The sequence below is a fragment of the Salminus brasiliensis genome, chromosome 6, assembly GCF_030463535.1.
Source record: "Salminus brasiliensis chromosome 6, fSalBra1.hap2, whole genome shotgun sequence".
Taxonomy (NCBI): Eukaryota; Metazoa; Chordata; class Actinopteri; order Characiformes; family Bryconidae; genus Salminus; species Salminus brasiliensis.
In genome coordinates this window covers 12168595-12179194 of record NC_132883.1, presented here as the reverse complement: position 1 = coordinate 12179194, position 10600 = coordinate 12168595, and positions in this window count along the sequence as shown.

Sequence of the window (10600 nt, the reverse complement as noted above, 5' to 3'; positions counted from 1 at the left end):
GGCCCATCTGTCACCACCATTGGGAAGCACTCAATTCGTGGGAACTCCATTTTCAGTACACCTTCACTACGATCACTCGAGAATATCCCATCAAGTTATGCTTAGTGATGCTACCACCATTCGACCACTGTCATATTGGCATATTATGACCACCCCTGGTTTGGAATGAACTTGGCCCGGGACAGCACAGATGCCATGTGACAGGGTTTGCTGCATGTCAGTCAGCTGTAGCAGAGTGTAAAACCATTGTCATGGGCAAAACATATGATCTGACTGATGTCCAAAAGGGCATGATAATAGGGCACTGGGCAAAGGGTGAGAGCATCCTGGAACTTCATAGGATGTTCTATAGCCGTCATATTGGAGATGTAGCGGGAATGGACTTCTCGCACATTCAGGGCCTCCCAACAGCTTAACAGCCATTGATGCCAGAGGGAAATGACGGCTCCAGCGTCATTGGACACAGTGGACCAGCTAACCTCTATAATGAACACTTACCATCACCTAATACATGCCATAATATCTTGATAGTGTCATCCAATGTATATATGTATTGCACAGATGAAGCCTTGGGTCTGATATGTATTGCGTACAGGTATATGCAGGTTCAGGTATGATGTAGAGTGTGCAGACACACTGTGTATGTGTCTCAGTAGGTGTCTGGTGAGGCTCTATCATCTCTGCAGTGTCTGTCTTTCTCAGTCTCTGCTCTCCTGTTCTTCATTGTCTGGAGTCTTCCTCTCCCCAGGCTCAATAAGAAGAACAATGTGATCATACCTGCTACACTGCCGACAGGATCAAGCATGCACACACACACACACACACACACACACACACACACACACACGAAACACTCAGCATGGGGTGAGCAAATCGATTCTTAAAGACTGCACTGCTGGATAGGAGACAATCTCTCGTTCTCCCACCACTCTCTCTCTCTTGCTCTCTTTCTCTCTCTCTCACACACACAAACACACACACACACATATACACGTGCAAAATGCTATAGCATCTTTCACGCATAATCATCTCCAACAGCATCATCTAATCCAAGAAGCATGTGAGCAGCACTTTAGCAGTTACAGTTCTATGCTGGGTTGTGTAACAGTAGAGCTGCATTATACCCTGTTAAATAGTTAATGTTGCTGTTACTGAGTTACACCGCTCAGCTTCTTCCTGCTATCACTCATTAGTCCACTCACATACAATATTCATATTAGCAAACCAAAATCTATTGAGTTTCTCATCCGTCACATTCATCAGCTCTGACGCATGCACACACACACACACACACACACACACAATTTCTGTAATGTGTTTTTAAGTGAGTATGGTTGGATAGGGAGTAGGGAGTCTCTGCTGCTCTTAACAGCTCCTCATATGAGCCACACACACACACACACACAAAGCTGCTCATGAAGTGCTCATGAAGACATCTTGAGGACTCACAGTAGGAGCTCCCTGGGTACACTTTTCATTTGAGTTAATATTTTCTGATTAATTTACTTTTATGCCTTTGAGCCTCTCTAAGAGGCTTTATTGTGAATGTGTTGGATACTAAATGAATGTTTTGCTCATTCTGAGATACTCTGTATCTCAGGCATCGCTGTGATCAACGCTGTCTTTTTCACTCCAGTGAGTAGCCGTCCCATCCGGGGCCCCACCCCAGCCCACCCTCTCCCGAGAGGAAGCAGGTCAGACTTTCTCATTGCCATTATGCTGCTGGATGGATTTCAAGCACGACAGCGATCTTTAACACAGCTCTTACAAGGCTGGACACACTTTCACAGAATGTGGAATCTGAGTTTTCAGTTTAAAAGACCCATACCCTTTTCATTCCATTGATTCATTGCTTAAACAGGTTTTACAGTGCCTTTAAGAAGGACACACTATATGTCCAAATGTTTCTGGACACCCATTCCAATGAATGCATTCTACTACTAAGTTGCAACCATTGCTGACAGATGTGCAAATGTACAAGTACAAGATGTACAAGTGTGGGCTAGAGAGGTATAAAGCTGCCCCCCATCCCCAACTGTGGAGCAGTGGAAATGGGAAAATGATGGTGCTCCATTCAATACTGTTAAGATGCGTTGGGGAGTTGGGGATGAGGTGGGGTGGTGTTCATTGTTAATAGAAAGCCTTTGCTGAATCAGGATAAACCCTTTTTAATACCCTTGATTTTGGAAGAAAAAAAAGCAGGTGTCTAAATACTTTTGTCCGTATAGTGTATATGCAAAAGACCGCTGCAGTGTTCAGTACCTACCAAACATGCTCCAAGAAAGAGTAACTTGGAGGTAAAGGTAAACTGGTGACAGGGTCATGAGCACCTAAGACTTTTTGGTGCGATCCATGAAGGCCCGACCACACAACTTACAGAACTTCTTGGTGCCCTGTCTTCGTGCCAGATACCACAGGAATCCTTCAGAGGTCACGTGGAATCCATGACTTGAAAGGTCAGATCTGTTGTAACGGCACAAGGGGGACCTACTCAGTATTAGGTGCTAATGTTATGGCTGATTGGTGTATGTAACACTTTGTTTAGTGCTTTTGTGTTGCTATATTATTTGAAACAGCAGAAATTGTTCTTTATTCATCACGACTTAAGTAAGTAAGGCCTAATGACAAAGGTCATCAATAGTGCAGCAATAGACTTGTATAAAAATGTGTAGAATTTGCAGGTCTGCATCAATTCTCAAAGCTTAATTTACTTCCAGTGCTACAGACCAGGGAGCTGCTACCTGATATGGTATCCTGTGATGGACTGGGACCCAGTCTAGCGGATATTCCTGCTTTGGGCCAGAGATTCTGGGTTAGGCTCCTGAACCTGAGGTGGATAAGAGGATGGATTTAATTGATAGAAGAAGATAAACTGAACTGAGCACAACAATTATGTACTACAATTAGGTTAAATAGGATCTCAAAGCTTGTGTAACATTGCAACAGTTTTTTATATATATTAAAAAAACACTGCTGGCTAAACCTGGATAGATCCCCTATAATACTAGCACTTCAGCAGCCCTATAGAGTTCCTAATTACACTGAATGATGTTTGAGAAAATTGGGCCATTTATCTCCACAGTGCTGCTCATATCATGGGAAATTATCCATAACTCCTAGACGTTGGGATGGATTTTGTTTTATAATTATGCTTAGACTGGTAGTAGCTCATAATCCGTTTTTTTCATACTGCCTCTGCTGCTTGCTTGGACCATTAACACCTGCGCACACACACACACACCCCTACACATATCTGATCCACCATTAATGAGCAGATCAACATTACTCTTAAACAGCTTCCAGTCTTACCACATCTTGTTAAAAAAGCACCCGCAACCCACACACACAAGCAAAAGAGACCTAATCAGCTGTGTTTTTCAGCCCAGTGTGTCTGTGTGATCAAAACCATCCCCAGAGCGCAGCACTAAACTGATCTCCATGCTTCTCTCCTTCCTGTCTGTGCCAAGCTGAGCTTCATTAGTGCTGGGAAAAAAGAGCAGTGTGTGTCTGTGTATGAGACCAACTAACAATTGCTGATAGATAAAGCTATGAGACCATTACTATGTGTCTTCAAAGAAATCGAAGACGTCTGCAATGTAGAACTGAGCTTCTGTCCAGTACCCAGCAGTCACTGTAACAGCTAGACACACTATGTCACTGCTGGAATCGACATGAACAAATTGTCCCTGAAGCGCTGGGCAGCCATAGCACGTTTCCACCCATTAGAGCTGAACAGATGAATGAAACTGAGCTGACCCATCCATCACATCCGTTTGCATCCCATTTGGGCGCTGTGGAGAGACTTTGCAGGCCGTCACACTGACCTACAGAGCATGAGGGCTGAAGAATGCTGACACCTTGTGTTCAGAACAAGGAACACATCTTCAGTCATGGTCAAGCTCATTGAACAGACACTTTTATTTAGGCTTTCATATAGGGTGACTGTCAAGTGCTATTATTTTGCCATCTTTGCAATGGCTTTTTTACTGCCACTCCACCTGTCAAACTTGGAGCCCAAGCCGCTGACTCCCAGAAACATGTCTTCTGCGGCTGTTGTGGATTTTGAGTCTTTTGATGATGACTCACGCCACTCTGGCTTTATTTGTAAATTCTCTAAAAGAAAGATCTACACTTTTATAATTATATGATATATATATATATATATATATATAATATAATTATATATATATATATCATATATAATATATATATTATATAGTTATAATGATCTACCTGTGTTTCTGTGTTAACTGCCTATTTCCTAGGCATTATGATAGCAATCCAGGATTGGATCAGTACACCCCTACAATTTACATTATTTTTCAGTTTTTAGTTCTTTTCACCACCCCCTGACAGTTTACTGTTTACCTTTGTGCCTTTTACCTTTGTACAAGTCACTGGACCTACAGATACCAATAGAGGTTATTAACTGGGAACACTATAACTATTAACACCAGAAAAAAACTAAAACCTTAGACCTGTAGTGTACATCATTCTAAACATTAAAAAGTATTCATGGGCACACCATAAGCATGTGCTACCAAGCGAATAAGGTGTGATATCTGTCAGAATAATTAGCCAGTATATGTAGTGTACTTCTTTTTGCACTGGAGGTACAAGGCTAATGAATACCACAAATACACCAATTAGCACTGCAGGTCAAAAACCGCACACATTTACCTCAAACTGCAAGTAGCCTCAAATAAACCTGCTTATGTGAGTTATGACATACTGTTACTTATAATTACCTATAAAATGGACACTGAACTACAGACCTCATTATTTAGACCTCATTATTGCTATCAGTACTGGATTCTTAGCCTATTTCCCAAAGAGTTTGAGCTGTCATGGGTAATGAAAGACAAATCGCTGTCCATATGCCTTCTGTTTTTTGGCACAGTGAGTTTGGGTGTTCTACTTGTAGTGAGAAAAATGGGAAGCGTTGTTCGTTAACTCTTCCAATGTATAGGATACAATCCTATTCAATTCTGAAGGACTCCAATGTTGTGGGCTAGTTTGTTACTCTGAATGTAAAACAAAAATAACACCAAAACCAGATCCTTCATGACGTAAGGGAAAATTCTCTGCAAAAACTGGATGTAAGCTGAAAGGGTGAAAGGGAGGCCTCTCTAATACAAATATTCCTTATCATTACTCCCAATAAACAATGAACCTGACTTTGAAAAACAGGGACATACAGGGAGATAACCTTTCTCAGAAACCTTTCTGTACTGGAATATTCTTTTAACCGTTTAAAACAGCTTAGAAACAACTATAGGAACAGACTAGTTTGTGCTTATGTTTATGTGCTTTATGAGGTTATCTAGAAAAGCCTGCTTTGTGAAATACATCCCTGAAGGGCCACAGCTAAATTAGTGCACTACAATCGATTCAATTCATAAAGAGCTTGGCAGTTAGCACAAAAGCTGAGCATAACTGTTACATGCACGGAATCTGCATCATGAGAATTCTGTCATTAAACTCACCAAGCAATTTATTTAGAAGACCTGTACACCTACTCATTCATTCAGTTGTATAATTGGCCATCATATGACACCAGTGCAATGCACACATTCATGCAGACACAGGTTAGCAGTTTTAGGTAATGGTCACATTAATCATCGGAAGGGGGGTTGGAGGGATGTAGGTGTGAGTGGCTTGATTGTTGGTGCCATGATGGGCTGGTTGGAGTATTTCTAGAACTACTGACCGAATACTGACAAAAAGGCTATGGTAACTCAGAGAATCACAACATACACTTGTGGTGAGCAGAAGAGCATCTCAGAATGCACAACCATGGGCTGATGGGCTACAACAGTGGACCTGCTACCACATTAAATTCAACTTCTGTCAGGAAAGAGCAAAAAGCTGAGGCTGCCGTTGGCACAGGCTCACCAAAACAAGTGGACAGTTGAAGATTGTAGCCTGTAGCCGTCAGACTGCAGCCCAGTCTAATGCATTTTAGTGTCTGATAAAAAACACTGATGGTTGAGTCTGAATTTGTTACCAACTGCATGAAATCCATAGAAGATGAAACCCATCTTCTAACAGTTACTTCGGGCATGATTAGGCACCATGTCACAAAGCAAAGGCAAACTTAAACTGGATTCATAAGCATGATTATTTAGTGTTCTTCAGTTGCCTTCCCAATAGCCAGATCTGAATCCAACAGAACACTTTGGAATGTGGCAGAATGGGAGATTCAGGTTCTCATGAACTCTCCAATCATGCCCATGCACACATGGACCAGAACGTCGATTGGAATGTTTCCAACAGCTTGCAGAACCCATGCCATGAAGAACTGGGGATGTTTTGTAAGCAAAAAAAAGCCCAAACCGGTATTAGTTTATTATTAGTGTTCCTAATAAATTGCTTGGTTAGCCTGTGCCTGTCTACAAACATTTGGACATGTAGTATATAATTGAATGGAACAGAACAAACAATTCCACTTGAATTATCTTCTTAAAGGCATTCATTTCTTTCTTCATTCTGCCGTTAGTTTCGCTATGGGGCATTGCTGCAGGCCCCCGCAGGCTGACACACACTCTGTGTGCTGAATTCTGGGGACAGTGTCCTCGTCCCTGCAATATGAACTGCAGTTAGAGTGCAGTTAAACGGTCTGTGGCCAGCTGCTGCTGAAGCCGGCCAAAGAAACGTGAAGAACGCAGTAAGGCGAATGAATGCACTGACACAAACCATCCACACCCCTCCCAGTACTGCAGCCTCAGAGAGACAGCACAAGTGTGTGTGTGTCCCAGCAATGTCCCTGATCATCCACAGGAACATTAAATGTTTAAAACAGTTCAGAAATAGTTCAGAAATGTATAAATGGATCAGAGTACTTTTATTTCCAGTCACTGTTAAACACAAACACATACAACGTACTACTTCATTGTTAAAAAAATACATATATTTAATACATTTTAAAGCAAAATTGTAAAAAATGGTAAACTATTGTAAAAATATCTGCTGGTACAAAATGTTTGTGCTACAATTTTGATCTGATGGCTTTCTTTGTGTCACCTCCCTAGCTCCGCCTTTCCACCGATGCCTCCCTTGTAGCCCTGCCCCAGTCTCTGTATATATGTATATACAGTCCCTTCTTTTCCGTCTGGTATTGTGTGTGTTTTTGTATATTATATTATATTATATTAAAATGCTTGGCTTGTTTGGTTCCTGATTATTTCTTCTGTTAGTTTAGCAGTTTTCCCTGTGTTTTTGTTTCCTCTTTGTTTTGCCATTTTCGATTAAAATGTATTACTTGCATATACATCTGCTTCCGCCTCCAAGCTCCCACAACCGTGACAATTGGGTGGAACATATTTTAATTCTTCATTACTTTGGGATTAAACTTGAAATCTTGAATGAACAAGCGTATAATTCTGTTGTGAATTTTTTGGAGAGCTTTGGGTGAGAAGACCTGGAGCAATTGGAGATGACCTGTAAAGACACACAGTCACTTTTTCATGCTGGTAACTGTTTATTTTTTTTTTAATGGCTGGTTGTTAGACCAACCTAAACTAGACTGCTTATCACCAGCCTGGTTCTAGAACTGTGTTAGCTAGCCGCCAAAAATGTGTTGTTTAGCTGAAAACATTATATTGGCAATTAAATAGATGACAAATAAAATCATTTTCTCTTCAACTCGTGTCTGTTGGTTAAATATTTGATATCTGATATTAAAATAGAATTTTTGAGTTTGCACAATTTAAGTGTCTTCAACAACTGAACAGGCATGTTGTCAATGTTGGTGATCAAACCCAATGGGTGTCAGAAGCAAACAATGATCCACTGTATCAGAAACTGTAGGTATGCTACTGTAGGAGCACATTGTCCTGAAGTATAAATGCAAACAAATGCTCTGTGTGTTGCGCACCTTATCAGCCAGGACAGGCTTTGCTGATAGAATTTGAGTGAAAGCCTCAGAGCAAGGCTGATAAAATAAGGCAGTTGTACAAATCACGCCTTTTTATTAAATACAATAATAATATACCAAGTGTCAGCACATTCAGACTGAGCCAAGCGACGTCCTATACTGTGAACTGATAACAGAGTGAAGCTGACAATGTTGTGATAAGATAGATATAATGGAATTGGAGCTCCATTCTATTTGGTAAATGGTCAGGCCAGCATGCAACATCACGAACACGAATGCATGGAAACGCTATATAGAAATTAATTAATTCTGTCAAACTAATGAGGCTGGGGGATGCATCTGCACTACAGGATATGATATAGCACTTAAAAGTGCTGTAGGATGCATTTATTCACAATTCTAAATTATTCTTTGATGTATAGAGGTGGGATGTTTGCTGTGTAGATGTAAATGGCCAGCTGTAGTTTTACATGACCATGTATGAAACAAGCTGATTTTCCTTTTATAGTGGTCTTTTAAAAATAATTTGATGAGCTCTGATTGCATCATGGCAGTGGCTCAAACAGAAACCATACAGTGTAGAATAGCGTAGCTCTGTTTTTAGCACTATAACAAAACACTGATGGGAAAATGACGGGACACAAGGCACTATGCAACTAATTTCATTGGCCACTGACAGTTTGGGGCTTCTCTGTACATTTCTAGGGCTTGGTGATGAATTTACGTGCCTTGTGTTTGGGCAGTGAAACCTTGATTAGTAAAACTCCTTTCCCATTGGCTCCTGGCATCGTCTATTTCCATACTGCCATCTTTGCCCCATCTTTACTCATTATTCGTATGTAGTCATTCCCCTGCAGCTACCATCTTTTAGATATGCAGCAATGTTTTATATGATTGTAGGCTGCCTGGCCTCAGTGTTGAAGACTGTAAGAGCATGTTACCACTTTCTCTGCTGCTAAGTGTGACTTTATGTTGGCTGAATGCTGCAGTGACCAAAAAAGCAATAATGCAGAATTATGCCATCAGCATTTGTGAAGAGGGTACAATGTATGTTAATAACCAGATAAGTTTAGTTGGATAATTGGCAGTAAAACTAGTTCAGCAAGATTATATATAGATATATGTTCAGAGAGCATACTTTATCTAAATTGGTTTAGGCAAACATTACTACTTTGAGTTGGATTGGCTAAATTGATGTTTCGTAACACATGAGTTATTTTGTTAGCATAGAGACTCATTTATTGATATGAATGAAATCTCAGAAAATCTCAGAAAACTGCAAAAATGGCTGTTGTATTTTACCACAATTCTAGCTTTATTTGTCTAAAAAAAATCATTAACTAACAAACAAAACATTAACAACTAACAAAAACAACTAAAATGCACACTGATTTGCACCGACTACACCCAATGACCAACAGAAGAATCTCTTCAGCACTTTGTGTAAAGACATCTTGGGTATATGAATTTAGTCAGGCAGTAAGTCATGACTGTGTGTGTTGTGATTGCTAAGTGTGTTGCTTATGTGTCCTATTGTATTTAATTGTATACAGTGACAACTAATTAATTACCACTACTAAATCCCAGTAACAGACAGAGATAAATCATCTGAATGGTCTGCTTGAGTAAGGAACACATCTGCTTTTGCAGTCAGGGTCAATTAGTAGACACTTTAATACAAGGTGACTTTCAAGTGTCATAATAATTAGGCTTTTGTGTTCTTCATTAGTGCTATTCTCAAGTGTGTTCCAGTGAACAAAGAAAGCACGTAAAAGACTGGGATTTAGTAAGGCTGATTTGTAATTAGTGTCAAATGGGAGATGTGAGGAGCTAAAAGATACTGCTTGATAGATAGATAGATAGATAGATAGATAGATAGATAGATCAAAGAAAGGAACTGGTCACAAAGCATTCTCTGCTCTACCCCTCCACCCCTCTCTATCTGTCTGTCTGATGGATTTAAATGGTTCGGGATGAATGAGGAAATGAGGTGATGGCCCATGAACACTTCATCTGAATAACACTAGAACTGAGCTGTGGTGTCATGCTGTGACTAATGGGCTTTTGTGTGTGTGTGTGTGTGTGTGTGTGTGTGTGTGTGTGTGCACTCTAGAAGACACAATGGTCATTTGCAAACAGAAAACCCTTGTAGGAGCCTACAAAGATATAGACACATTCTAATACACATGCATAGACACTGACACTTACTGTATTTGTCCAAGTGGAGGCAACAGCATTGATGTTCTACCAAACTACAGCATTGAAGCGTGAGCTTCTAACAGTCAGAATCATGATCTGTTGTCAGACAAAAGCTATTTTATATGTGTTAGTGATTTAGCTTTATATTGCTACAATCTTTAGTTTCAACTCTACACTCTTTAGTTACAACTTTAGAAGCTTTAATTACAACCTTACACCCTTTAGTTACAACTTTAGAAGCTTTAGTTACAACTCTACAGCCTTTAGTTACAACTCTACAGCCTGTAGTTACAACTTTAGAAGCTTTAGTTACAACTTTAGAAGCTTTAATTACAACCTTACACCCTTTAGTTACAACTTTAGAAGCTTTAGTTACAACTCTACACCCTTTAGTTACAACTTTAGAAGCTTTAGTTACAACTCTACACCCTTTAGTTACAACTTTAGAAGCTTTAGTTACAACTCTACACCCTTTAGTTACAACTTTAGAAGCTTTAGTTACAACTCTACAGCCTTTAGTTACAA